General features: G+C 40.0%; 1 long non-coding RNA gene across 1 annotated transcript; it reads right to left on the minus strand.

Annotated features, from left to right (window-relative positions):
* Window positions 1-483: 483 nt before the first annotated feature.
* On the minus strand, window positions 484-27662 carry LOC132378504 (uncharacterized). Its single transcript, XR_009507062.1, has 3 exons — window positions 27368-27662; window positions 23181-23363; window positions 484-3332 (listed from the first exon to the last, which is right to left on the minus strand). It is a non-coding gene; the product is annotated as an uncharacterized LOC132378504 (long non-coding RNA).
* Between the last annotated feature and the right edge of the window lie 186 nt (window positions 27663-27848).

The raw sequence follows: 27848 nt of genomic DNA on the forward strand, positions 1-27848 counted from the left end.
CATTCCTTCATGCCTATTTTTATATTAAACTTTGGATCACTTGTTAGACTTCATTTAGTGCCCTGATTTGAGCCCTATGTTTAGGAAATGAATGAACAGTGGGGGAAGTTCTTTTTACAAGGAATGTCAGAAAAGATTGAAAAAGTGGATCTCCTTCGCTACAAGAGAGGCTGCTTGTTAAATGCCTTTGAAGATCTATGTGGTGGAGTTAAAACAAATGTTTCACTTCTCTGACAGACCTGAGCTAATCAATATGCTCAAAAAGCAATTATACATCCAATAAGGAGCTCAGAATAAATTTCTTCAAGGTAAGAGTGTCAAGCACATGAAACTACAAAACACATAGAATGACTGAGGCAATGATATTGCTTCACCCTCATGAATCCATGCCAAAAGAGAAAAGAGTCAAAAATTATACGAGTACAAGGAATCTTGAAATAGCCCGTGAAGAACAAAAGCATGACAGTAGGTTTATTTCAATGCTGTATGGAGAATCTCTTTAATTCCATGAAAATTTAGAGTTTACAATATTCTAAATTATTCCTAGCTCATTGCAAAATCATTGCTTTACTTTCAGTGCTTGTAGATTATACATTGATGAGAAATGAGAATAATTGTTTCACAAATTCAAATCTACTATTAAACAAGTGTTTAAACAAGGGTTCCCAACCTTTTTTATCTCATGGAGGTCTATCTTTAACCCTGTAAAGAAAGTATGGATATTAAATTAGTTTAACTGCCTGGCATCTTAAGGATATTACAATAAGGTTTAATTGGGACCATCAAACCACAGAGTGTGGTATCTTGTTCCAGTATATATACACCAAAGCTGTATTCTAGATTATTAATCCAAGAATGACATCAATTTAGAGTATACCTGACAAGAATATTGTTTTCTAGTATATAAATAAAAGGTGAAGTGTCATGTTCAAGCTATTATTGCAAGACATTTAAAATACATTATTCCAAATTTAAATTAAGATGAAAAGGCATAAAGCAAATCAGAAAATGCTAGAAATGTTTAACAGGTTAGGCAGCAGCTATACCTGCAGAAGCAAAAGTGACTTTTCAAGTCAATAAACCTTTATCAGAACTAAAAGTTAGAAACCAGGCACGAGGAGAGAAAGATGGGTGGAGAGAACAAAGCTTTCTGTTTTGTGAGACACAAATGGCATCGAAGGCCTGTTAATCACAATTCCGTCCATTGGAGGTAAAAAAAAAGCAGAACAATGAAAAAAGGGAAATGATGGAACTAAGAAATACAAAACACTGCAACTGCAAAAGACCTAAAACAAAACACTCATTAGTTCAGTGAGTAACTGTGGAGATAGATAATGCAAGGCTGCAGAGGGGGCCTCTTAAAAGAATCTTCCCATTCTTATACATATTGGAAAGGTTGCTTATCTGAAACTGCTGCTCTGAGAGCCACAGTATGCCTGGTCAGAAAACAAGATTCTGTAACTTGATCTCATCTTGGGCTCTGTTGAAATAATGCACTTGGCAAAGATGGAGATTTAAAGTGAACAGTAACTGGAAATAACAGATGGTTCATTCCTTCTCTGACTTTTTGATTCACTTTTCGATATCCACTTCTCATAACATTTTTCCATTCGCCTGTAGGAGCTGCAATAACTGTCCTTCTATCTCTTCCCTTCTCACCATGAAGGATTGAAATACTCCATCAGGATGTACTTGTACTTAAAGCAGTTCTGAGTGCTGAATTCAGCGTTCTCAGAATGCTCTGTTCTGCATGGGGCAGACAAACAACATTGCTTAGTCTACAAGGGTCATGCTAAGCTTCAACTCTGTCAGTTTAGTTCTCCACCTCCTCCCCACTCTGACCTTTGCTTTCTTATATGGTTCAACAAAGCTCAATATAGGTTCAAGAGTCTAGAAAATTTATAGGCCTCAGAATTCAATATTGAATTCAACAATTTTGCACAGCCAATTTTCTAATCTGTACTAGAACTATCTGGTTAACACAAAACAAAATAATTCATCCTACCTTTCCCCACAGATGTTAACTTACCTGTTGGTAATCCAACACTTTTTTGATAACTTATTTTAATTCAGCTGCAGTGTTATGCATCTTGAGCTCCAACATTAATTTGCATTCATTATGGTCTATTTTCATCTCATACAGATTGTTAATCTGCGTTTAACGAGCCTTTGCCATCTCTCAAAACTAGCACAATGTGTGTCACTGGGCTCTTGGTTTCCATGTGATCACAGACTTTCCTTTGCATTCTCTCACCCATCTCTGCAACTTGTTTGATGCTGTCTCATCTTGAGTACTTCACACATTTTCTACGACGTGTTCAAGTATGCTGCTATGACATAATGCATTCAATTCCAGCAAACTATCCATCACCAAGATTGCACTCCAGTGCATCATTCTGACTGAAAGCACTGGGTTCCAGTCCATTCTACATCTGTAAGGTTTGCAATTCTGTACATCATTCCAATAGAACACGTCCCAATATTCCAATGTAATATACTGTATTCCAGTGCATTATTCAAATGCAAGGTAGGTGATGCAATCCTGTGCATTATTCCGAAAAGAGGTAACCCAGTACATTATTTCAGCACATGATATTGTATTCCAATAAGGTATTCCAACAGAAGGTATTATAATTACACCACAGAAAGCCATTGTATTCCACACAATATGTTTTGTTCCAGAGCATTATTCCTACATCAAGTATTATATTCCAGTGCAGTAACCCATTGCCAGGCATTGTATTCCAGGATATTACTCCAGTAGGGGCTGTTCCAGTTCATTTTCCAAGTAAGGTGTTATTTTCCCATATGTTACTCCAAAACATGACATACTCCAGTAGAGTATTCCAGTTTGCAATATTGTATTCCACACGTAATTATGATACAGGGCCACATTCCAATGTAGAATGTTATGTTCCAATCCATCTTCCAGTATTTTATTCCAGATTATTATATTTGAGTGGATTTCCAATATTAGGTGTTGCATCCTGTTACAGCTTCCCAAAACACGACATGTGCCAGCACATTATTCCAGTGTGTTACATGAAGTACATTAATCCAGCCCTCCAGTACACAAAATCCATTTTGAGGCACTGTGTGGTAATGAATTATTCCAGCATGTTATTTAATTCCCAGCATGTTTACTTTTAAATCCCGGTATGTTATTCCAAAACCTGTCAGGTTTCGGTGCATTTCCAAGATGAGGTCCAACACGAGCTGTTCTACTCCAGTATGTCAGTCAAGGATGGGAAGTTTAGTTTCGGAGTACCATTGCAATTGGCTGGAAGCACCCAATCATCTGTCCCTTAATGCTGACGTCATTCGATATCAATCTGCATCAACAAACATGCAATGTCACACAACTAAAATGGTACATACAATAATAATTCCTCCAAAGAGGGTTTGCTTTATATATTCTATAACAAGGCAAATAGTAAAACAACTCAATCATTTTTACATTTTCTGTGGTACATTGTCACCATTTCTATTCATGTATCTGGACTGCATCTGTACTTTCTATGTTAGTGTGACATTATATTCTATCTTCTGTCATTGTCCTTTTTATGTACTTATGTATGGAATTATCTGTCTGGATGGCAGGCAAACAAAAGCTTTTTACTGTATCTTGGTATGTGTGAGAGTAATACACCAATTACCAATGTTAATGAACGCTATATTTGGATATGCAGCGAGTAATCATAAGTAATGATGGATAAAAGGACAGCTCTAAAATTTTCCAAGTATCAACATCCAATAATAATTATGGAGAATAAGAGGCTGCTTGGAGAGTGCAGAAGAAATATAAATTGCACAGCAGCAAGGAGCATGATTTTACAGTTCACCTGAAGGGTGGCAGCACATGTATGAACACAAGATACAGCCACGTTCACCTTTGAAGTAAGCAGAAGAGATAATACACTTGAGTTGCAAACAAGAATCATCCAAAACTGCTTCCAATAAAATTAAGGATGAAAGAGCAAGCTGCACAGAACTGCTGGGGGCAAACTCTATTCAATTTTCTCTCAAAGGTTTCCTTGAAAATAAGAAAATGAATTTATTATATATTAATTCTGGCTATTAATATAAGCTTTGGATATACACTGATGGTGAAGCTTAAAGTTAAAAACTACAGGCAACTCCAACAGTGATGTATTCTATTAACTTCCTGTGAAGCAATTTACATTTCTGGTCAACAGAATTTTGGTCATGGAGTTTAAGTTATCTGTATATACAGTATATAGTTTTTCTTTGAATCCAAGTTTAGAATATGGTTAGTTTCAACAAGAATACAGTCTCATTAATTCAGTTCTGAAATCAGCATATTATTCTTTCCTTGATGTATTACATGAACTTTTTTTTCATTTTTCATGACCTTTTTCACACAGCAGTTATAGTTTTACAAGTATTCATTAAACCAGCAAGTCAATGTTTAATCCAATGGCTAAATTTAGAACAATCCATTATGTATCTGTTGATTATGGAGGTGATGCTTGTTACTGGTGCTTTTTAATCAAAAGTAAACATTGCATTTTAGTGTGTTGAGTGTTTACAATCCCTGTAAATGTCTGCTAAACTCCATATACTAATGCCAATGAAAGGTCATCATACTGAACAGTTAGCTCTGTTTCTCACTCCACGAATGCTGTTGACCTGCTTGGTATTTCCAGCATCTCCCATCCAATTTCTGATTCCCAGTATGTGGTGTGGTTGTGTGTTTGGTCTATTCAATTTCTATTTTTGTAATTTATATACATAAATGACCTGCAACATTTATATGTCTCAGTATCGGGCAGACTGAAACAGTATCTCGATTCCCTCTTCCAACTGCAACTTCTCAGCAAAGGAGAACAATCAGGGCAGTTAGATTGTCATCACCTGGTCAATGTACAATAATTCCATTTAATCTGTTTTCACACTTGTATTATGCAATTGTTCAATTATATTTTAAATTACTAATTTTATGTACCATGAATTGAAACTGAGTTTTAGCAATGAAAAACAAGTTATTACATGAGAATTCAGATGTGTTCTCTTAGTGTATTACCTAACATTATTGTTTCTTAAAGGAAACAATTAATTATTTTGACACAATGGAAGATACAATACTTCACAGTCAAATTAAGTTAATATGAGAACAAAGCACCATTACTAGAAACTAAAACAGAAAATGCTGTTAATACTCAAACGTCAATGGAGAGAAAAGTTCAGTTAATATATTAAGTCAATAACATTTCATCAGAACTGTTTATCCGCAGATGCTTCTTGACATACAGAGTAGCTCCTGGATTTTATGCACTTTTTTCAGATTGTCATCATCATTATTTTGTGTTTAGATTCAACTCACAATATGATGTAAGAAGCATCAGTACAAAGACAGAAAATGTTTGCTCAGCCATGCTGGCAAAACAGCCTTAGCTTTTCAATGCAAGAAAACACAAGGAAGAAAACTTGTACAATATTTAAGGAGTTGAACAAGCCAGGTGAAGACTTCTAGGAATTCACATCATTTGCACTGTATTGTCCAAATCATACATTTCCAGAGGCACAAGGGACTGCAGATGCTGGAAACTGGAGCAACAAACAACTTGCTAAAGGAGCAAACATGAGGAAATCTGTAGATGCTGGAAATTCAAACAACACACACAAAATGCTGATGGAACACAGCAGGCCAGGCAGCATCTATAAGGAGAAGCACAGTCGATGTTTTGGGCCAAGACCTTTCGTCAGGACTAACTGAAAGGAAAGATAGTAAGAGATTTGAAAGTAGTGGGGGGAGGGGGGAATGTGAAATGATAGGAGAAGACTGGAGGGGGTGGGATGAAGCTAAGAGCTGGAAAGGTGATTGGCGAAAGTGATACAGAGCTGGAGAAGGGAAAGGATTATGGGACGGGAGGCCTCAGGAGAAAGAAAAGGGGAGTGAGAGAGAACCAGAGGGAGATGGAGAGCAGGCAGGGTGATGGGCAGAGAGAGAGAAAAAAAACAAACATCTAAATATGTCAGGGATGGGGTAAGAAGGGGAAGAGGGGCATTAACAGAAGTTAATGTTCATGCCATCAGGTTAGAGGCTACCCAGCCAGTATATAAGGTGTTCCTCCAACCTGAGTTTGGATTCATTTTGACAATAGAGGAGGCCATGGATAGACATGTCAGAATGGGAATGGGACGTGGAATTAAAATGTGTGGCCACTGGGAGATCCTGCTTTTTCTGGCAGACCGAGCGTAGGTGTTCCACGAAACGGTCTCCCAGTCTGCGTCGGGTCTCACCAATATATAAGGGGCCACACCGGGAGCACCGGACGCAGTATACCACACCAGCCGACTCACAGGTGAAGTGTCACCTCACCTGGAAGGACTGTCTGGGGCCCTGAATGGTGGTGAGGGAGGAAGTGTAAGGGCAGGTGTAGCACTTGTTCCGCTTACAAGGATAAGTGCCAAGAGGGAGATCGGTGGGAAGGGATGGGGTGGATGAGTGGACAAGTGAGGACTTTAGAGGACTTGAATAAATACACCACTGTTATCAATAACTTTACAAAGGCGTTCATGGATGAGTGTGTTCTGACAAGATCATTCGGAGTCTTCCCCAACCAGAAGCCCTAGATGAACCCACTGTGTCGGCATTCCAGGTAAAGCAATCTCACATGCAAAGTGACAATTCTGGACTAAACTTCAATCACATAAGCATACTCAAAGGGCTTGAATGCCATCTCTTCCTACAAACCAAAACCAAGCAACATAAGTGACAACTGGGTTTCGCTTCCAGATGAGCTTAATGCCTTTTATGTCTAAATGTTGCTCATGTTGACTGTCAGAACATGGAGGCCCCTTCATGACTCCCACAGCCCCCAGTGATCCCGTGTGCTCAGTCTTGGAGGGCAATGTAAGAGAATTCTTCCGGAGGGTGAACCCACGGAAAGCATCTGGCCGAGTACTGAAGACCTGTGCTAATCAACTGGCTAGAGTGTTTACGGACATCTTCAACCTTGCACTTCGGCAGTCTGAGGTACCTACCTACTTCAAGCAGGCTTCAATCATACCGGTACCCAAGAATAATGTGGTAACCTGCCTCGGTGACTACTATCCAGTAGCACTTATTGTGCTTTAAGAGGGTGGTCATGAAGCATCTCAGCTCCACTCTAAGGACAGTCCTCAATCTTTTCCAATTTGCCTGCGGTCACAACAGGTCAACACTTTCATTGGCCTTTCACTCAGCTCTGGAACACCACAACAATGAAGATGTATTCGTCAGGATGCTCTTCACTGACCACAGCTCAGCATTCAACACTATCGTCCCCTCAAAACTCATCACTAAGTTCCAAGACTTTGTCGTCGATACTTCCCTGTGCAGCTAGATCCTAGATTTCCTCACTTGCAGACTTCAGTACAGACTAGCAATAACATTTCCTCCACAATCCCTATCAGCACAGGTGCACAACAAGGCTGCTTGCTGAGACTTCTGCTCTCTATTCACATTTTGCCTATGATTGTGTCACTAATTACAGCTCTAATGCCATATTTAAATTTGCTGACAACTCCATTGTTGGCCGAATCAAAGGTGGTGACAAATAGACATTAAGGCAGGAGGTTGAAACTCTGGTTGAATGCTACCACAATGACCACCTTTCACTCGACACCAACAAAACCAAAGACAAAACCAATTATTGACTACTGCAGAAAGAAGCCAGAGATCAATGAGCCAGTCCTAGCTAAGAGATCGGAAGTGGAGAGGATCAGTAGCTTTAAATTTCTTGCTGTTATCATATCAGTGAACTTGCCCTGGCACCAGCACCTAAGTGCCCTCAAAAGAAAGCAGACATGACAGTGTCTCTATTTTCCAAGAAGTTTGCATAGATTCAGCATGTCACCAAAAACATTGACAAACCACTATGAATCTGGATGCATCGCGGCCTGATATGGAAACACCAATGCCCAAGACCAGAAAAGACTACAGGAAGTGCTGGATACAACCCAGTTTATCACAGGCAAAGCCCTCTCCACCGTTGAGCACATTTACATGGAGCACTGTCACAAGAAAGCAGCATCCATCACAAAGGATCCCCACCATCCAGGCCAGGCTACTACCATTATGTACGAGGTACAAGAGACTTTAGGTGCCACACCACCAGGCTCAGGAACAGTTAATACCTATTAGGTTCCTGAACTGACAAGGATAACTCAGTCACCATAATTCTTAACTGCTTCTATAACCCACACCCACATTCAAGGACTCTACAACTGATATTCTCAGAAATATTTATTTTTATTATTTACGTAATTTGACTTCCATTAAACTTAGGTTGTTTGTCAGTCTTTGTTTCTGTTTAGTTTTTCATAGATTCTATTGTATTTTTTACTTTCCTCTAAATGTCTGCAAAACATGAATCTCAAGGTGCTGTGGTTTAAAATACATGTACTTCAATAGTAAATATCCTTTGATTTTGACAATTCCATTGCCCTCACAGATGCTTCTCATCCCACTCATTTCCTCCAGCAAATTGTTACTTACATTTACCAGACCTTGGTAAATTGCTTACAATTAACTTTGCAGCATTTCATTAAACTGCAACTGTTTTGGTCTTAAGAGAAGAAAACCACTACTTCAGCAATCTAAGCCTCATCATCTCATTTTATGATGGAGGGCATTGTGCACCGAGAATCACATGGAGGAATTTAAACTTTCTGCTTACAGAAAAATTGGTATTTATTTCCATGATCAAAACTATGGATATATATATCCACAGCCTCACAACATACATTTTTATGAGTAATTGTTGGGGTGATAGGGATTCACATTAGCTTCCATTAGCCACTCCTCACCTTGTTTGTAATCTGCTTGCACTGCATTCACATTAAAAAATATATGCCTTTGCATGCTGAGATTCCAGAGTGCAAATCAAGGATTAAGATCCACTTCAACTCTGAAGTGATTCGGAAATGAGAAACCCTTCAAATTCCAGTCCAGGCCAGGAAGACTTTGTAAGGAAGCTACGTGGTAGTGGTCATGAGTCTTGCGTGGAAAAGGATAAGTGGCCTGGTGCTGAAAGAGTGAAATTCCTGTGTTGTGGATAACCATACAAATCTAGTGTGCAGTTCCAGGTAGTCGCTGTACATCCAGCTGCAGCTCCTTGAAGACCCTGTCAGGGATCTGGAGCAGCAGCTGGATGACTTTTGGCTTATATCGGAGAGGGAGAAGATAATTGATTGGTGCTACAGGGAAGTAGGCACCCCTAAGTTGCAGGAGGTGGGTGGCTGGGTGACTGTCAGGAGAAGCAAAGGGAAGGTGAATAAGCAGTTAGTGCAGAGCACTCCTGTTGCCATTCCCCTCAATAATACTGTTTTGGATACTGTTGTGGGGTATGAACTCTAGGGAAATGCCAGGGAGACCATGTTATTGGCACTGAGCATGAGTCCATGGTATGGAAGGGAAAGAGTGTAAGTGAGAAGAGGGAAGTGGTAGAATAGGGGACAGAATAGTCAGAAGAACAGACAGGAAATTCTGTGGATGTGAATTTAGAGAGCTAGGCAGAAAGCTGGATTGCTACCTGTGCTACTCAGCAGTGAGAGTAGAGAGAGGATGATTTGGAAGATAAATGCATGGCTGAGAGGCCAGTGCAAGGGGACAGGGCTTCAGGTTCCTGGATCACTGGGATCTCTTCTGGGGGAGGTATGACCCATACAAAATGGATGGGTTTCACCTGAGCCTGAGGGGGGGCCAATATTCTCATGGGCAGGTTTGTTAGAGCTGTTGGGGAAGGGTTAAACTAATTTGGCGGAGGGGTAGGAACCGGTGTGGCGGGACTCAAGATAGGATGGATGGTAAAAAAAAGCAAAGATAGCATACAATCAGACTGTTAAGAAGTGTAGGCACATGGTTAGATAAAATTGCAGCCGGCAGGGTAGGTATCAGTGCATTGGGGATGCAGAATCAAAAAGCAGACCAATTGCATTACTCAAAGTGTTATATCTCAGTACATGCAGTATAAGAAGTAAGATGGATGATCTTGTGGCACTTTTACAGATGGTTGGCTATGATGTTGTGCCTGTCATTAAATCGTGGCTGAAGGATGGTTGTAATTGGGAGCTGAACCTTCAAGGTTGCATGTTATATTGGAGGGATAATAAGATCGGCTCTGCTGGTAAAGAATGGCATCTAATCATTAGAAAGATGTGACATGGGATCAGAGAATGCTAAATCCTTGAGGGTTCAATTAAGGAACTACAAGGGCAAAAGGACCCTGATAAGCGTTATATACAGGTCTCCAAACAGTAGCTGGGATGTGGACAGCAGAACACAATGGGAAATAGAAAAGGTGTGTCAAAAAAGCAATATTATGATAGTCATGGGAGATTTTATCATGAAGGCAGATTGGGAAAATCAGGTTGGTGATGCATCTCCAGAGAGTGAACTTGTTGAATGCCAATGAGATGGTTTTTAGAGGAGGTTGTCCTTGACCCTACTAGAGATCAGCTATACTGGACTGGCTGTTATGTAATGAACCTGAGTCACTTAGGGAACATAAGGAAAAGGAGCCCTTGGGAGACAATGATAATAATACGATTGAGTTCAACTTGAAATTTGATAGGGAGAAAGTAAAGTCTGATATAGCAATATTTCAGTGGAGTAAAGGAAATTATAATGGTATGAGAGAGGAGTTGGCCAAAGTAAATTGGAAGGAAATGCTGGCATGGATGACAGCAGAGCAGCAATGGCTTGAGTTTCTGGGAAAAATGAGGAAAGTGCAACATAGTTGTATTCCAAAAACAAAGAAATATTCAAATGTCCAAAAATCCAAAAATCTGAGATGTAAGAAGACTTGGGAGTCCTTGTGCAAAACACCCAACAGGTTAACTTGCAGGTTCAGTCGGTGGTGAGGAAGGCAAATGCAATGTTAGCATTAATTTCAAAAAGTGCCGAATACAAGAGCAGGGATGTGATGCTGAGGCTTTATAAGGCACTGGGGAGGCCTCATCTTGAGTATTGTGAACAGTTTTGGACTCCTTATCTAAGAAATAATGTGCTGGCATTGGACAGGGGCAGTTCACAAAGATGATTCAGAGAATGAAAGGGTTATCATATGAGGAACGTTTGATGTCTCTGGGCCTGTACTCGCTGGAATTTAGGATCGGGGGATTTCGTTGAAATCTTTTGAATGTTGAAAGGTCAAGACAGAGTAGATGTGGACAAGATGTTTCTCATGGCGGGGTAGTCTAGGACAAGAGGGCACAGCCTCAGGATGTTGGGGAGGTGTCCATTAAAACAGAGATGTGAAGAAATTTCTTTAGGCAAAGGGTGGTGAACTTACGGAATTTGTTAGCACAGGCATCTGCTGAGGCCTGATTGTTGGGTGCATTTAGGGCAGAGACTGATAGGTTCCTGATTGCCCATGACATCAAATGTTATGGGGAGAAGGCCAGGAAGTAGGGCTGAGGAGGGGGATAAAAGGATCAGCCATGATTGAATGGTGGAGCAGACTCAATGGGCTGAAAGGCCTAATTCTGCTCCTCTGTCTTACAGTCGTATGGCCTACACAGAGTTCAGCTACTGTTAAGCGAAATAAATGCTTGGGCATTATCAGCGGCAGATCCCTTTCAAAGCACATTACATTCCAGCAATGCACACCAGCCTACAACAGGCTTTGAGATATTTTCAGACAAATCAACTCTGAGCTTCCTCTGGCATATTTTGCCCAAGGGTGACAGTCCATAAAATTTGCAGGATTACATCATTTGATTTATGCTGCATTTAGGCTTCGCCTTGGAGCCTTCCAAACTGGATATGTAATGACTACATACTTCAGAAAAGCCCTTTGCAAGACAGAATTTCTCAAAAGTATTTAATGCAGTAAATTACTTTTTCACATTCTCATGTAGTTGAAAGATTCAAATCAGATTTCAAGTTCTAGAAAAATGGCGCTACAATGACTGCAGAGGCCAAATTACCTAATGCCACCTGTTGTGGAAAAGAGACTTAAGGAAATGAATCTCTATGTTAACAACTACATCAACATACGGCAAAAGTACAAAGTGCTTCATGAAAGCATTGTCAAATAAACAAGAAAATATTAGGGCCAGTAGCAAAAAACTTTGTCAAAAACAACAATTGAAGGGTGTCTTAGAAGTTGAAAGAGGAAAAGAGGCGGAGAGATTTGGTGAGGGAAACCCATTTGTTTGTGCCTTCATAACCTGATGGTGATTGAATGAGTGAAAGTCAAAATGCCTGCAGCCAGGGTTGTTGTATGGAGAGTAGAATAAGATCTGTTACCCATGAGTGAAAATTTAGAGGCAGCAAAGTCAAGTTGAGGTAGACCAAATTTGGGCAGTGCTGTAGAGATAGAAGGCAGGCCAGACAATGGCACGTTTGTAGTTTAAAGCTTATCCCTAAGTTAAAATATGAAACCAAGTTGGCATTCTACTGTATTTTCATCCAGTTGTCAAGGCAAGGGGGAAATCTATGGCTAGAGGATTAAATTTGCAACAGAAAAGGAAGAGAATGGCTTTGATCCTCCAGATATTTAGCCAGACGAAATTTCTGCTTATCCAGTGCTGCATGTTAGGCCAATAGAATGACAAGTTAGAACTAGATGAGAGATCCAAAGGGATGGAGACAGCATGCATTTGGAAAATTTAATTGAAGTTGTTGAGAATTAGGAGAGGACAGAGTTTAGGCCACTTGAAGCATTAGAGGTAGAAGTGAAGGCACAAGTCATTGCAGGTGATTCTCCAGCTATGACTAGATAGGTAAAATGGTATGTATCCAGCTGTTTAACAGAGGAGAAGAAATCTCATCAGCCACCTCATTGATGAGTCATGAAAGAGGTGGAGGGACAGAAATGAAAGTGTGGACTACCATATGAAGTTTTCTACAGTGTAAAGCAAGTGTCACCAAGTCATATTCTCTGTTCATGTCATTTATTAAGGAAGTGGATTCTTTTTTCGACCTAGTTCACTAGGCTTAGCATTAAGACACCAAGAAAATGAGTCAAATTCAAAACTTTGCATTTGCAGACCTAGCTATAAAGAGGCAATGGCTTGGTAATGAATTCACATATGAGTGAAATGGTGGCAGACCTCAAGACAGGATGTCTTTTTAATATCCGATGAGTAATGGCTCAACTTCTCCTTCTAATGATCCTACATAATTTACCCAAGACATTATTAACACTTATTCAATATTGACTAATTTTATTAAGCCATTTGTAAATACTGTAGTTGGAAGTAGCATCCTTTCATGCTGTATATATTTTCCATAGAGTTAGATGGTTTAATGATAAACCAAGAGAAGGTCCAGTAACCCTTCAATTGCTGCACTACATGGAAGTAACCAGCAAACTCCAAAAAAATATTCAGAATATTGGAAAGAACTAATTGCTTAGATATTTTTGTAGTTATGAATGAGAAAAAAAGAGGCCAGATTTGATATTTTGTCTGGATCCAGTTAGCAGGTCTCAGCCAATGTAAAGCCAAATTAAGTTCAAGACTCTTGGAGCCAAGGGATGAACATCTGCTAGGATTCAAGTCCTGATCACAACCTGGAAGTGCCTGTTGCAGGTACGTGCATGTATTCATAAAGAATTCAGGTATCGATACTTCTTGCCTTACGTTGTCAATACATATGCAGTTGATTAAAGGCTGGATAGGCAAAGTTCCAGAGAGTGGCAGTCGTGCAGCTAATTGAGCTGCTGCCTCACAGTCCCAGTGATTTGGATTCAATCCCATCCTCTAGTGCTATCCGAATGGACTTTGCGCATTACTCTTGTAACTTCAAGGGTGGCACAGCAGTGGAATAGTTAAAGCAATTGCTTTATAGTGCCAGCGATTACTGATCAGGGTTCGAATCCCGCCATGACAATAAGGAGTTTGTACATTCTCCTCCTGACCAGATGGGTTTCTTCTAGGTACTCTGATCTCCTCCCACTTGCCAAAGTTGCGCAGCTACAGCTAGGAAGTTGTGGGCAAGCTACGTTGGCACCAGAAGCATGGCAACATTTGCAGGCTGCCTGCAGCTCAATCCTCGCTGATTTGATTTGATGCAAATGACGCATTTCACTGTATGTTTCAATGTACATGTGACAAATAAAGCTAATCCTTTTGTCTGGAACATTGTGAATTTCCTCCAGATTCCATCCACATTTCTCCAGTGAACTGTGGGTGGTGGTACTGACAAGTATATGGAGAGAATAAGCATAGGGAAAACTGGCAGGAATGAGCATAGACTTAATGGGCTAAATAGGATATGGTTCATAGATGACCTTGTGTTTCCATAGAGAAACAGCACATATATGGAAATATAAAGTCAGCTATGGAGTTATATCCAAGCAAGGTGTCAGTGAGTCCAGGAATGGGAAAATATTATTCTAAAATTTGCAAACTGATTGGAAAATGCAGTTTCTTAGCCCATTCTTGTTCCTATGTGCTTCCCTCCATGTGAAACTTATTGTGGATAATTATAGCCAGGGGCAAAAGTGGATCAGATGCCCTTTATGGCAACAGAATTTTAACTTATCAGGAGGGATGTATATGGCAAGGAGCAGATGTGCTATCTGCAATGTAGCATCAATAAACCAACAAAAGAAATCTTTATACAAAATTTACTTTTTCCAGGTCTTTGACCTGTTTCCCCATGGTAGCTAAGTGTTGGAGGACATTCACTTAAGGTGAAAGGTCCTTAAAAGATTTATGGGATTTTTTTAACACAAAGGTCTGGAATGGGGCTAACAGGGATACTGGTGGTCGCAGCTATATCGTGGTTTTTAAGAAGCAGTCAGAATGCCACATATTATGTTGAGATAGAGGGATACGGATCAGGTGCTAGCAGAAGTGATTTTGTTTACTTCGGCAAAGTGTTTAGTGCAGACAAGATCAGCTGAAGGGCCTGTCGTCTGCGGTATTGTTTTATGTCTATGTTGTTTTCCTCAAATAATAGTTCAAGTTCAGAGGTTTGCCCCATTTAATGTGTACATGTGGAGGAAGTTCAAGATGACTGGGTTCCTTATTTCTCGCAACACCGGAAGAGGCCATTCAGTTCATGGAGTCTATGCCAACTCTCAGAGTAATTCCATCAATCCCATTTCCTTAACTGCTTCCCCATACCCTCTCCCCCATGCCCATCAGCTTTCCCTGTCCACATCCCAGTAATTCTTCGGTCTCTCAGGTGTTAAAGTTGACTTACAAAAGGCAAGCGATCTGGGAACAGACTAAGGAGATGCAGGAGGAAAGCAGAGCGCCCTGGGAAAACACACACCTTCAGAGAGAGGACCAGCAAACTCTGCAGAGGCAGCTGCCGATGTCAGCACTGAACATGGATCCCCAGCACTGTGAACAGGCACACATTGACGTTGCACAAATTAAAAATCTGACACTAACAAGCACTGTCTCTCCCAAATAAGTATATAGCAAATAATGTGGTTTAGCGAAGAAAGACTGAAAAATTGCTGATGATGGAAATCTGAAACAAAAACTGAAAATGCTCAAAATACTCAGCAGGTCAGGACACATGCATAGGGAGAGAAATTGAGTCAATTTTTGGAGACCTTTTGTCAAAAGTGAAAGTGAGACAAAAAAAGCCTGCAAAGCTGAAGAGGTGCTATTTCTGAAAGGGTAAAACTAAGTGGATAAACTGTAAATAAGGTTGTCCAGTCAATGAGTGGAATGAGTGGCATTCCCAGATAAGAAAGGAAAGAAAAACAATCTGAGCCATCATTCATTCATCATTCGTTAGGTGTGGTGTTGTATGACATGGGCATAGATGGTGTTCCTTCTACAACCATGAGTGTTCTAGCCAAATTTTTCTACAGAAGTGGTTTGCTGTTGCCTTCTTCTGAGCAGTGTCTTACAAGACGGGTGACCCCACCCATTATCAATACTCTTCAGAGATCGTCTGTCTGGTGTCAGTGGTCGCATAACCAGAACTTGTGATCACAATTCTCTCTCCTTTACCATAACATTGGAGAGGGATGGGAATAGACAAGTTAGGAAAGTGTTTAATTCGAGAAAGGGGAAATATGGAGCTATCAGGCAAGAACTTGGAAGCATAAGTTGGGAACAGATGTTCTCAAGGAAATGTACAGCAGAAATGTGGCAAATGTTCAGGGGCTATTTGCTTGGTGTTCTGCATAGGTATGTTCCAATGAAACAGGGAAAGGATGGTAGGGTACAGAAACCGTGGTGTACAAAATTAAGTCAAGGAGCAAAGAAAAGCTCACAAAAGGTTCAAAAAACTAGGTAATGATAGAGATCCAGAAGATTATAAAGCTACCAAGAAGGAGTTGAAGAATGAAATTAGGAGACCCAGAAGGGGCCATGAGAAGGCCTTGGCGAGCAGGATTAAGGAAAACCCCAAGGCATTCTACAAGTGTGTGAAGAGCGGAAGGATAAGATGTGAGAGAATAGGACAAATCAAGTGTGACAGTGGAAAAGAGTGTATGGAACCGGAAGAGATAGCAGAGGTACTTAATGAATACTTTGCTTCAGTATTCACTATGGAAAATGATCTCGGTGATTATAGGGATGACTTACAGTGGAATGAAAAACTTGAGCATATAGACATTAAGAAAGAGGACATGCTGGAGGTTTTGGAAAGCATCAAAGTTGGATAAGTCACTAAGACCAGATGAGATATACCCCAGGTTACTGTGGGAGGTGAGGGAGGAGATTGCTGAGCCTCTGGTGATGATCTTTGCATCAGCAATGGGGACAGGAGAGGTTCCGGAGGATTGGAGGGTTGTAGACATTGTTTCCTTATTCAAAAAAGGGAGTACAGATAACCCGGGAAATTATAGACCAGTGAGTCTTACTTCAGTGGTTGATAAGTTGATGGAAAAGATCCTGAGAGACAAGATTTATAAACATTTGGAGAGGCATAATATGATTAGGAATAGTGAGCAAAGCTTTGTGAAAGGCAGCTCACGTCTTATGAGCCTGATTGAATTTCTTGAGGATATGACTAAACATATTGATGAAGGAAGAGCAGTAGATGTAGTGTATATGGATTTCAGCAAGGCATTTGATAAGGTACCCCATGTAAGGCTTACTGAGAAAGTAAGGAGGCATGGGATCCAAGGGGACCTTGCTTTGTGGATCCAGAACTGGCTTGCTCACAGAAGGCAAAGAGTGGTTGTAGGCAGGTCATATTTTCCATGAAGGCCGGTGAGTAGTGATGTGCCTCAGGGATCTGTTCTGGGACCCCTTCTCTTCGTGATTTTTATAAATGACCTGGATGAGGAAATGGAGGGATGGGTTAGTAAATCTGCTGATGACATTAAGGTTGGGGGTGTTGTGGATAGTGTGGAGTGCTGTCAGAGTTACAGTGGGATATTGATCGGGTGCAAAAATTAGCTGAGAAGTGGCAGATCAAGTTCAACTCAGATAGGTGTGAGGTGATTCATTTTCATAGGTCAAATATGATGGCAGAATACAGTATTAATGTAAGACTCTTGGCAGTGTGAAGGATCAGAGGGGTCCTGGGTTCCGAGTCCATTGGGCACACAAAGCTACTGAACAGGTTGACTCTGTTGGTAAGAAGGCATACGGTGCATTGACCTTCATCAATCGTGGGATTGAGTTTAAGAGCCAAGAGGTAATGTTACAGCTTTATAGAACCCTGGTCAGACCACACTTGGAGTACTGTGCTCAGTTCTGGTCACCTCACTACAGGAAGGATGTGGAGACTATAGAAAGGGTGCAGAGGAGATTTACAAGGATGTTGCCTGGATTGGGGAGCATGCCTTACGAGAATAGGTTGAGTGAACTTGGCCTTTCCTCCTTGGAGCGAGAGAGGATGAGTGGTGACCTGATAAAGCATTGATTGTGTGGACAAGCCTTTTCCCAGGGCTGAAATGGCTAGCATGAAAGGGTTAAGGTACTTTAAAGTAGGTGCTTGGAAGTAGGTACAGAGGAGATGTCAGGGGTAAAGTTTTTATGCAGAAAGTTGTGAGTGCGTGGAATGGGCTGCCAGCAATGGTGGTGGAGGCAGATATGATAGGGTCTCTTAAAAGACTCCTGGATAGGTACATGGAGCTCAGGTATTTTCTAGGGTAAGTACATGTTCGGCACAGTATTTTGAGCCGAAGGGCCTGTATTGTGCTGTAGGTTTTCTATGTTTTCTACGTAAAATTCTTTAACTGAGATCTGCATTTAATTTGAATGAGACACTAAACATCATAGCTACAAAAACCAGTGAATCATTTTGGGATTTTTAAAGAAACACTATCGTCATGGAAACCTCCTCCTATTGTTTCTGCTCATGCTCTACTGACATAAATCACATAGAAACATATCACCATGTAATTTGTGTGTGATGTCATAATCTCATGAGTTTATTGCCAGCTCCCCCTTACTCTACTGGCAAAAGCACAATCGGCAGTCAGGTTTTCGACTGACCGTGCTTGTTGCTAAGGTATCACTTTATTTTATTATATTTCTGAATGAAGTATTTTTGAAGAAAAAAATATAATCTGGAGAAAAATAATGGAACAATGGCACAAATTTCAAACACATCCCTACCAAATTACTGATAATTAATTTCGATAGCTGAAAAACATTTGAACAAGTACTGATGTGAAACATTTAGTTTGTATAGAAACCAAAGACTCAAAACTTAGCATTTTTTTCAGTGTAACAAATTCACTGAAATGCATAAAATACACTAATTCTGTTTAGAGTGCTGGCCAACTGAGGCTGTGCAGAAATTTGTGTAACTAGGAGATAGTGAGGTTAAACTTTGTGAAATACCAGTTAATTCCAGAACTATTAAATTTAGTTGGAGTTCAGTTGTTGGTGGGAGGCTAGCCCTGCCCCATCCTAACCCCTGCACTCAGAGTGATCTTCATTGGCCAGATGCATGCTTGGCAAAATTCATTGTGAAGAGAATTAGCTGGGCTGATTGGGTGTCCGTTTCATTGCTCAGAAACCACTAGAATTTCAGAACTCCAGGTTTTAGATGTGGCTTAAGATCTAAACGAACATACAACAGGTTCATCCAGATGTGGAGCAGCTCCACAACTAGTGGGGGAGAAAGACAAGAGTATTCAGAGAGCCATCAAGGGAGGAGGAATGGTAAACAGGGATCTAATCAAAGTTTCCCAGGAGCACATTCTGTATATTAGCTTGGTAGGTAGAACAACGCTCTATTCCTCATGCTCCTTTTTGGTATATTAGCTTGGTAGGTAGAGCAATGCACTACTTCTCCATGAGAAGATCAATCTCAACCTGTAGCTGCTCAGAAGGGTCAGAACTATCTTGCCAGTAACACTGTGGTCACAACTTTGTGGGCTCTCAGTTCCTCTAGCTCCTTACCAACAGTGGAAATAAAATCACTTCTAGCAACTTGCACTGCATGAGCAAGGTCACAACTCCCCGTTCATGTTAAAGAGGCTTGACTCCTTGTATTAACCTGAATGGTGACTTCCTCATGCCACCACTTTGTTACAGGCCTGATATGTCTCCAGGAAGAGAGCGCTCCTCTCCTTTAATCCATGGGGACGGTTCCAAAACAAGAGTGTGAAAATAGGGACAATAGCCACTCTTTTCAATGCTCTCTTCTGGGGAGGTCATAGCATTCCCACTCTTCACTTTCACTGCCAAGATATCCAATAGAAGTACAGAAAAACAAGGCCTGTGTGGTCTTAAGGAATGCAAATCTTCATGTTCTTTCAACTCAGTTTGTTGTGACACTCCTCCCCAGATGTTTACTTCAGTCTGTAAGTCTGAAAGCAATTCTGAAGTAAGTCTGGAAGAAGTTGGTGAGCAATGCAGATGAGCGTTCAGCAGCGCAGGAGAAAACTACGCAGTTCTAACCACTCCTGAGTTTGGCTGTCTAATAATGCCTGCAGTTAATGGTTCTCCTATGGCTCCAAGCTAGCTTGCAAGACATGATTTCCATGATACAGTGGAAGCTGGAAGCACTATCCAGTGGGTATAAATTCTATCAGCACCAACTGAGTTCAGCTAGAGCTGAAACCAGGATCTTCGAATCAGCCAGGGCAGTTGAGAACTAGTACGAAAGTCGACTACTGATGTCATTTTATTGAAGTGTAATATAGTTGCATTTACACAGGGTTCACAGATTTCTATCAACTAGAGACTTTCCTTGCTGATCCTTTAATTTTTCTCTAACTCTTCCCAAGGTTGTTTTGAAAGGAGTTACTTATGCATCCAAGAAGCAGAGTTTAACAACTCAATCAAAAGATGAACTTTATGTCAGGGTAGTTGAGAACTATGTGAAAGAGATATCAAGAGATATCTGCGCACCTCCCCCCCCACAACCATCCCCACTTCAAAAATGGAAATTCCTTAGCTTAGTTTCAAGAGCCATGATGAACCTTTTGGCCTGATTATGCGTGCAGCCAGTACTAGCCACTGGCTGTGTTCATCAATGGGGAGCCAATACTGCGAGTGTCCAGCCCTGCAGAAAACCAGGATGTAATAAAGATTGCTTTGCACCCTTAACGGAGAGCAGCAGGAATTAACTCTTGAAGAAAAAAGCTGAGCTGAAGAATATAAAAAACTGCACAGCATAAGACAGTGTAGGCTCTGTGGCTTGTGTGCAGCCCAGGACCCCTAGTTGCAGGAAGCGAATAGGAGGAAAGTTGCAATCTATCCAGTAGAGACCACCAATTATGACAACTTCACAGATTTGGCATGCAGCACTAGTGAACTGCACCCTTTATCTTGGAAATGTTTATAATTCTTACAAAGCTGCCGCAGGCACACTCAGCTCATTTTCTCAGTCAAGGAAGAGTTATATCTAGAGTGCTCTTTTTGAACGAAATGCTGTAGTTTATGGGGAAAAGGCCAGAAAATTCAGAGATGTTCCAAAAATCCTTAGAAACGGTGATCATTGACAGACGTCAATGCCAGCATTCCTCATACATTCTTCTCTACTGTGATTCAGGTCAGAACTGGTAAGGTCAGAACTCACTTGACTGTCAGCAGAGAGGCCTCTCCCATCAGGTGTCTTAGCTATAGTCAGAACCACAGTCCTACCACACTCTGCCCTCCAGATCCAATTATCCGCCTCCACTTCCTCTATATTTCTAAACAAGGCTCGATGCGGAATGCAGTGGTCCCTGTTGAGGTGTGCTTCAAGCAGAAGATTCACTGATCTATGGGCTGTTTCCAAGGACATCTACTGAGACAAACATCAGAACGTATTCAACTTGGTGGAAGACCCACTTCAGTCTGCCTAAAACCTTTTGGTCTTCCATTGAAAGGAGCTGTCTGGTACGTTCTAGGGTGTAGGAATATGTGCTGAGGGATGCAGTGAAATTCAAAACAGCCACTGGAATTATTTTGCTGGGAAGGGCCTCATACTGCGTCCTTAGTAACAGGATCTCAAATGCTTTCTGGTCAGAAACATAGTGGTGTTGACGCATTGTAAGTCAACATATTGAATGGAGGGTATAACAAATACAGAGAAAGATGTGACCAATTGTATACACAATATATATATTATGACTGAAGTGTACATTTGAAATTCTAAAAATTAGATGAGACATTCCCTGAACAGACTTGGCATCCTCCTGACAGCTTTCTTTCTTCTGCTCCTCTCGCTTGTTGCAAGTCACAGAGCATTGTGCTCCGAGGTTTCTAGAGCACATGTATTTGTTAATTGTTGTCCTAACTATGATCGTTAAGCCTTTGTGCTTTCTATTTAATCTTATCAAGTTTATTTTGACTAGCACAAGTTTTCTGCATACTGTGACTATTTAAAGTGGACTCCTGATTAGTGCTTATCACAGTGTCCTTGTTTTGAGAATGATTTATCTCATAGTGTTGCCTGATCAAGCCACTGATGTTCTATTGGAATTCTTATGAATTCTTCTTTCCATCTCTACATAGAGTCTGTTGTTACTTCCCATTGGGATTCAGTTGTTGCCAGAGCACAACATGACAGAAGAACCCTACGATCAATGGACCTGAAGGAGGTTCAATATTGGCTTAGACATTGGCTAGCTGGAGGTGAAGGTGCCTTCTATTCCAAGTTCCAAAGTTTATATATCCAGTGCCCTGAATCTATGTTCTGAGTTCTGGCATTCCTCCGCACCTAGATTTAGTCATTGGCAGCACACACAGTGATGTTTGTAGATAACTGCATTCTCTCTATTCCCAAGGCTCATTCTCCCAGAACTGTGCACTACTAATTCATTCATAGCTGTGTGACAGTCCTGAGATTAAAACCTGTTCCTGTCGCTGAAACTAACACCTGTTGCACTAATCAGTGCAGGCTTTCCAAAAACTACCAAACACCTCCACATTTAAAGCAGTGACCAGTAGAAGTCAATCAGCAGCTGTTCTGCACACAACTAATGAGCCATTTGCTTCCCAAAAAAGGACAACAAATGGAGACTGATGAACCAACTATAAACGCCAGACAAAATTTTCACAGAATGTTACACACACTAAATGCTAGTTTTGTTTAAATGCATATAAATTTCGTGTCACATATATTTGCTTGGATACCATATAACTCTTAAAAGTAGCAATATATCACAACTGTGTTAGTTGCGTTTCCCAAAATATTCCTGAGCAGGTAAAGGAATATGAATGAACAAATATAGATTTACAACTCCCAAGCAGTATGGAAATGCAAAATATATTTCTGTTCATTTCTTTTCATTTGTCTTTTTGCCTTTCAATTATTCTAACTTAACTGTGATAGGACCCATTGCATTATCTCTCCATTGCATCATAAATAATTATCATACTTCCTCAGAATCAGTTTACATAATCCACCAATGCAGTTCACCCAATATACTTAAATTCACTTTAACTTCCTTCCCCAATAGTCCTATTCTCCAAGTACTAGATCAATAGAATCTACTTTGCAGTTTCACATAGGAACAGACATTAAGGAAATTGAGCAGTAACATCAGTAAAGCTATTTAGCTAGGAGTAAAACAGAACATAAACAAAAACAGAAAAGGAAGAATAATTAAAAGTTATTGAGGATTTTCTCTGTGTAAGAACATTAATTCCTGAATACAAGATAAATTGTGCAGTTGCTTACTTATCTGTTTTAATGCATAACTAAATTCTTACACAATTCTACAGTATGAGCAGCAGTTGGTGATACAATTCTACATCACCAACAGCTGACTGCCATATTTACACAAAAGTTATATGAAAATGGATTTTCATGATTTTTATATCAAGACATTGTCAAGCATGTAGTGAAGAAGGCATACCTCATATTCATCCTGAATCCAGCTCATTAAAGTTTTACTGACAAATAATATTTTCCATTTTTCAAGTTACGAATATCCCAGATTCTATTTCCAAAAATAGTTGGAAATGGGGCAATGGAATCATGTTCGAATATATTCCATTTTTGATCGGCTATCCTGAGTCCAACATTCTTCATATATTTACTGTAAGATAAAGTAAACCAAATTATATGTTTTGGAAATTCTTCCACCATCTTCCAAGTGTACAACAGCAAACATTTAAATCCATTTGTCAATAGTCTCTCGGGATTTGTAAAGATCCATTCTGTTCATCCAAATTATCTTCGGAGACTGAGAATGAAACCTCCTATGATATCTCCCTTGCAGAAGAAAAACATTTGTTAGCATTTTAAATTATCTAAAGGTAAAACTTATTTTACTAATGTTTTCTTTCTGATGAAAGATCATTGACTTGAAATGTAAACACTGCTTGCCTGCTGAGCTCCTCCAGCATTTTGTATGTGTTTCTTTAACCAAACCTGCTACTTGTCCTGTTGAATGTTTCCAACCTTTTCCTTTTTATTTCAGATTTTGGAATATCTGCAGTACTTATTTAACTTGTATATGGCCTAAAGTTCAGCATCATCAATAAATCAAAGATCCAAAGAATCCTGTGAAATTATTAATAAACAATGTTTTTGAATATGTTGATCCAGCATTATAATAACTAGTAAATATACATAATGCATTTAGGGAGAAGCAGCAAAATCTAAAACAAGCATTAGAAGCTATAGAATTTATTGCTTCTAGTGAGGATATTCTTTACAAGGACTTCCAGAAGATAACGAATTTGCTACATTTAGCTAGAGAAATTCAAGGTAAAGTTTGGAAGCAGGTCAGAAACAGATGATGTGACTGATTTTGATTAGTGGATGAAATAAGACAGGTCAAAGAATATTGTATATGCATGCATGCCTACATAATATGGAGAACAATATTCCAGATTTATTTACTGCCCAGTAAGTAACACTTGAACATTAACTAGTTATAATGCATTGCAGCAACATTTCCTCCAAGAAATTTGGATACCATTATCAAGGTTATCAAATCTTTCAAAAGTGTTTTCTTAAGCAAGAAACTATCCAAACTTTTTGACTAACTAATAACTTTTACTTAGTCAGGCTGATGATCCTCTTCAGAAATACACCTACCAGACTCAGTTCTGTAAAATATAACTAAAGTTTCTGAATGATTTACATATTTAAAATACTGTCATAAACATTAGCATTAGATTTAGCAACATCGATCTATTGACTGCATCATACTAAAGTGGAAAGAACCTCCTCCCCAGCCCCCACCCCCAAAGTCCAATGAAACAACAAATTGATCCTTCTGCTTGTTAAGCGTCAGGTCAAACATCCACCTGATGAATTTCCTGTAGCCTTAACTTCTCCAAGATATTCATATTATTTGCATTCCCAACCTCTGGGAGCATTAATATTCTAATATTTTCATTAACGTTTCAAACTAAGATTCCCTAGGCAGAGTAAACATTTGCATTGAATTATGACTGAAAGCAAAGAGAAGTGAGAAAGGAAGAGAATCCGAACACTGTAAAACAAAGAGGGGAAAACAGAGGAATAAAACACTTGGATAATCTCCGTTTTGTCTTTACTGTACCAAGATGAAGGTAAAGGTAACTTTTGTTTTTGTGACTATAAGTACGTTCAAACAAAGAACATTGGTGTAACCTGAATGCCCTTTTCCTCAAAGTTATCAAATAATTTACCTCCACTCAACAGGTACAAGGCAAATTCAAACCAAACTCATCGGGGCCGGTATAAATGGGTATAATTTCCCATTCCGGTTGATTGTTTTATGATATTAGTGAAGTACCACGGAATCTGTTTAAAATTCGATGCGAACAAAACAAACAGCACCGCAGCCAGGATATACTGTAGTCAATTCTTTCCTTAGCAGATGCTAAATGAAAATTTTGCAAATGCAGTTGATTATTAGCTTGATTTCATATTGGAAATTTATATGGAACGTTTTACATGGATTCTACAAGTAAACCTCTTCAATTAAAACTTCTTTAATTACAGTCCAAGAAAACAGGTATCCCACCCAGAACTTTCTGTCATATATAGAAAATCGTAAATACAGTGTGCAGTATTTGGTATACTGTAATGGGAAAAAAAACTTTTTGTTTAAAACATTTATTGTGGTGAAATTGGTTTGAAACAATGGATTAAAAATATTCTGAGGCAAAAAAGTGAAAGAGAGCAAAACAAGATATAAACAAGTAGAAAAGGGGCATTAAAGAATTAACCAAATAGACACCGTGCCACACAACTGTCCGCTATCACGAGGATTCCCTGGGTAACAAAAGAACAGGGAGTGGCTGAACTTACTTTTTAAAAAAGACGGAACTGAAGAAGGACCAAATTTCAACCAGAAAATACATGGTAATGGATTTACCCCAAGTCCCATCAACTCGTACTAATATCAATTTAAATATGCGACTTATTGTATCACTGGCCACACAATAAAATCTGAAGCCTGTAATTAATATAGTGACCCCATAATCTATTGTGTAACTCTGGCATTATAAACCGCGCCTGAGACAATGCATACAATCATGTTTGGCTAAATTTCCAAAGTTTCGTATAACCGGCTGGGTTTTATAATAAACCAGAAGATTAAACATCACTGCATGAGAATGTGGCTGCTAAAAGTTGCACCTATGCAAACTATTAACTCTAATCCCACTTATTTAATAACATCACCAAGTATTTTCTTACATGAAGATTACTGGGAACGTGCTTCCAAACTTCTTGTTGAAGATGCGACATATGTTTGGATAAGTTCAAACTACGGTTCGTTGTCTATACAGAAAAGCCAAATATTCTTCCAGTACGAGTGCCAAAACTATTCAGGTCGCTCTTTGTCCTCAAAGAAAAGCCGCACGGGCGGACAAAGGCTATGAGGAAGCGAGTATTAGACAAAGGCTGATAGTGATACGAGTTAAAGTAGTAAGATTCGACCCACTACACCAAACAAAGAACTTTGATGTTTTGGATTGGTCCTGGACAATTTCTATCCTCAAATTGTCCAACACAGTGTTCAAACCCCACGGAAAAGAGATACCTTTAAATGTTTCTCCTGTTGCTATCTCCGCATTCATCGCTAATACGAATAACATCGAATTTGTTGCATCCCAGATATTAAGCCACCCCGTTATATCCCAGTCTTTTGGAGTAGACAAGCTATATTTAGAAGCTGGAATGTATTGACAATCTGGCGCATTAACTATTGCTCGAAGGAACAAGACCCAACTTTTGTTCAAACCATCGTAAATGGATTGTCCTCAAAAGAAACCGGAGAAATGTTAGCGTTAATTGAAGAGAGGGTGGGGAGACCGATATAATGAGATATTTTTTTCAGTCCTTGTTAAACAGCGGCTGCTAGCTACTGTAAAGGTCCCAAATGCTCGAGAGCAAATTACAGTACTTGTTTTCGCAAGTTCCTCCTCATAGTCAGTTTTGTTTTAAATTTCCGAGTTTTAAAATGATCCGCCTGTGCGATATTCCCCATCTGAAACAGAAGCGAAACTGTCAGTAACTCCTTCCGAAAACCCCAAATACAGGTCAGCGATAAAACCCAGACCTGAGATTTCTGCAGATATCATCTTTGTCTCACAACATCACCTCCTAAATATCACCAGTTAATCACCTTGCAATTTGATTTAAGTGCAATTCGATGCCAGTCCGTGTTCGATGCAGTCACGGTGAATGGGTATTGAAGGCCGTGGCTCTTTCAGAAAAAGAATTAAGGACCTTGTTTCAGTGTGATGAACCTAGATTGAGAACAAAGACTTTCTCGGGCCTCCCGAGTACATTATCAGCAGCTACAAAGGAGGCAGCAGTTCGCACTCACTTCCTACCTGTTGCACGCCTGCAGTGTATAAATATAAAACAAAATGTCTCTGATTCCCACTTTATTTTAGCGACGTCTGGCGTAGAATCAAAACGAATCAAGAAAGAAAAGTTTATCAGGGACCGCTTAACATCACCGCCCTGGAAATAGAAAGAGAGCCATTCCTTCAACTTTCGTTCCCTGCAGCGCCTTTTCTTTTTTAATTTTTCATTTCATTCCGAAAAGATGTCAAGACATTAGAAATAAAAGGTCTTTAAAATGAAACTTACCCCGGGGCATAGAAACGGTTATCACCTGCAACCCCAGATCGCAACCCCTCCAGGAATGTGGGGAGTGGTGTTTGAGGGTTAATTCTCTCCGATCTCTTTCAAGCCTTTGACTAGAACAAAGGAAACTCCCCTCGCCACTGCGTAAAAGGCTTTTGTATTTAACTTTGGTGCTGACGCGCTCACGCACTCTCTCCTCTCACAGCCGTTCACGACCCAACTTCTCGCCATCCTATGGCAGTAACACTCTCATCGGGTCCCATCGCACCCACCCCTCCTACACATAGCAGGACAACACGCATCGTTTTGGAGTAGGTTGGGATTTTTTAGCTTTGAGTGTTATTTTTAGTGGGTCGTAGATTCATATATTTTAAATGAAGTTTGAAATTCTTGACAACAGTTTCCCTTTGTGCTCGTTTCTGAAGTAATTATGACCACGCCCCTGTTGGCTCATAGACGACTTGTACCCCGCCCTGGAAAGGGG

The sequence above is a fragment of the Hypanus sabinus genome, chromosome 20, assembly GCF_030144855.1.
Source record: "Hypanus sabinus isolate sHypSab1 chromosome 20, sHypSab1.hap1, whole genome shotgun sequence".
In the NCBI taxonomy this organism is placed as follows: domain Eukaryota; kingdom Metazoa; phylum Chordata; class Chondrichthyes; order Myliobatiformes; family Dasyatidae; genus Hypanus; species Hypanus sabinus.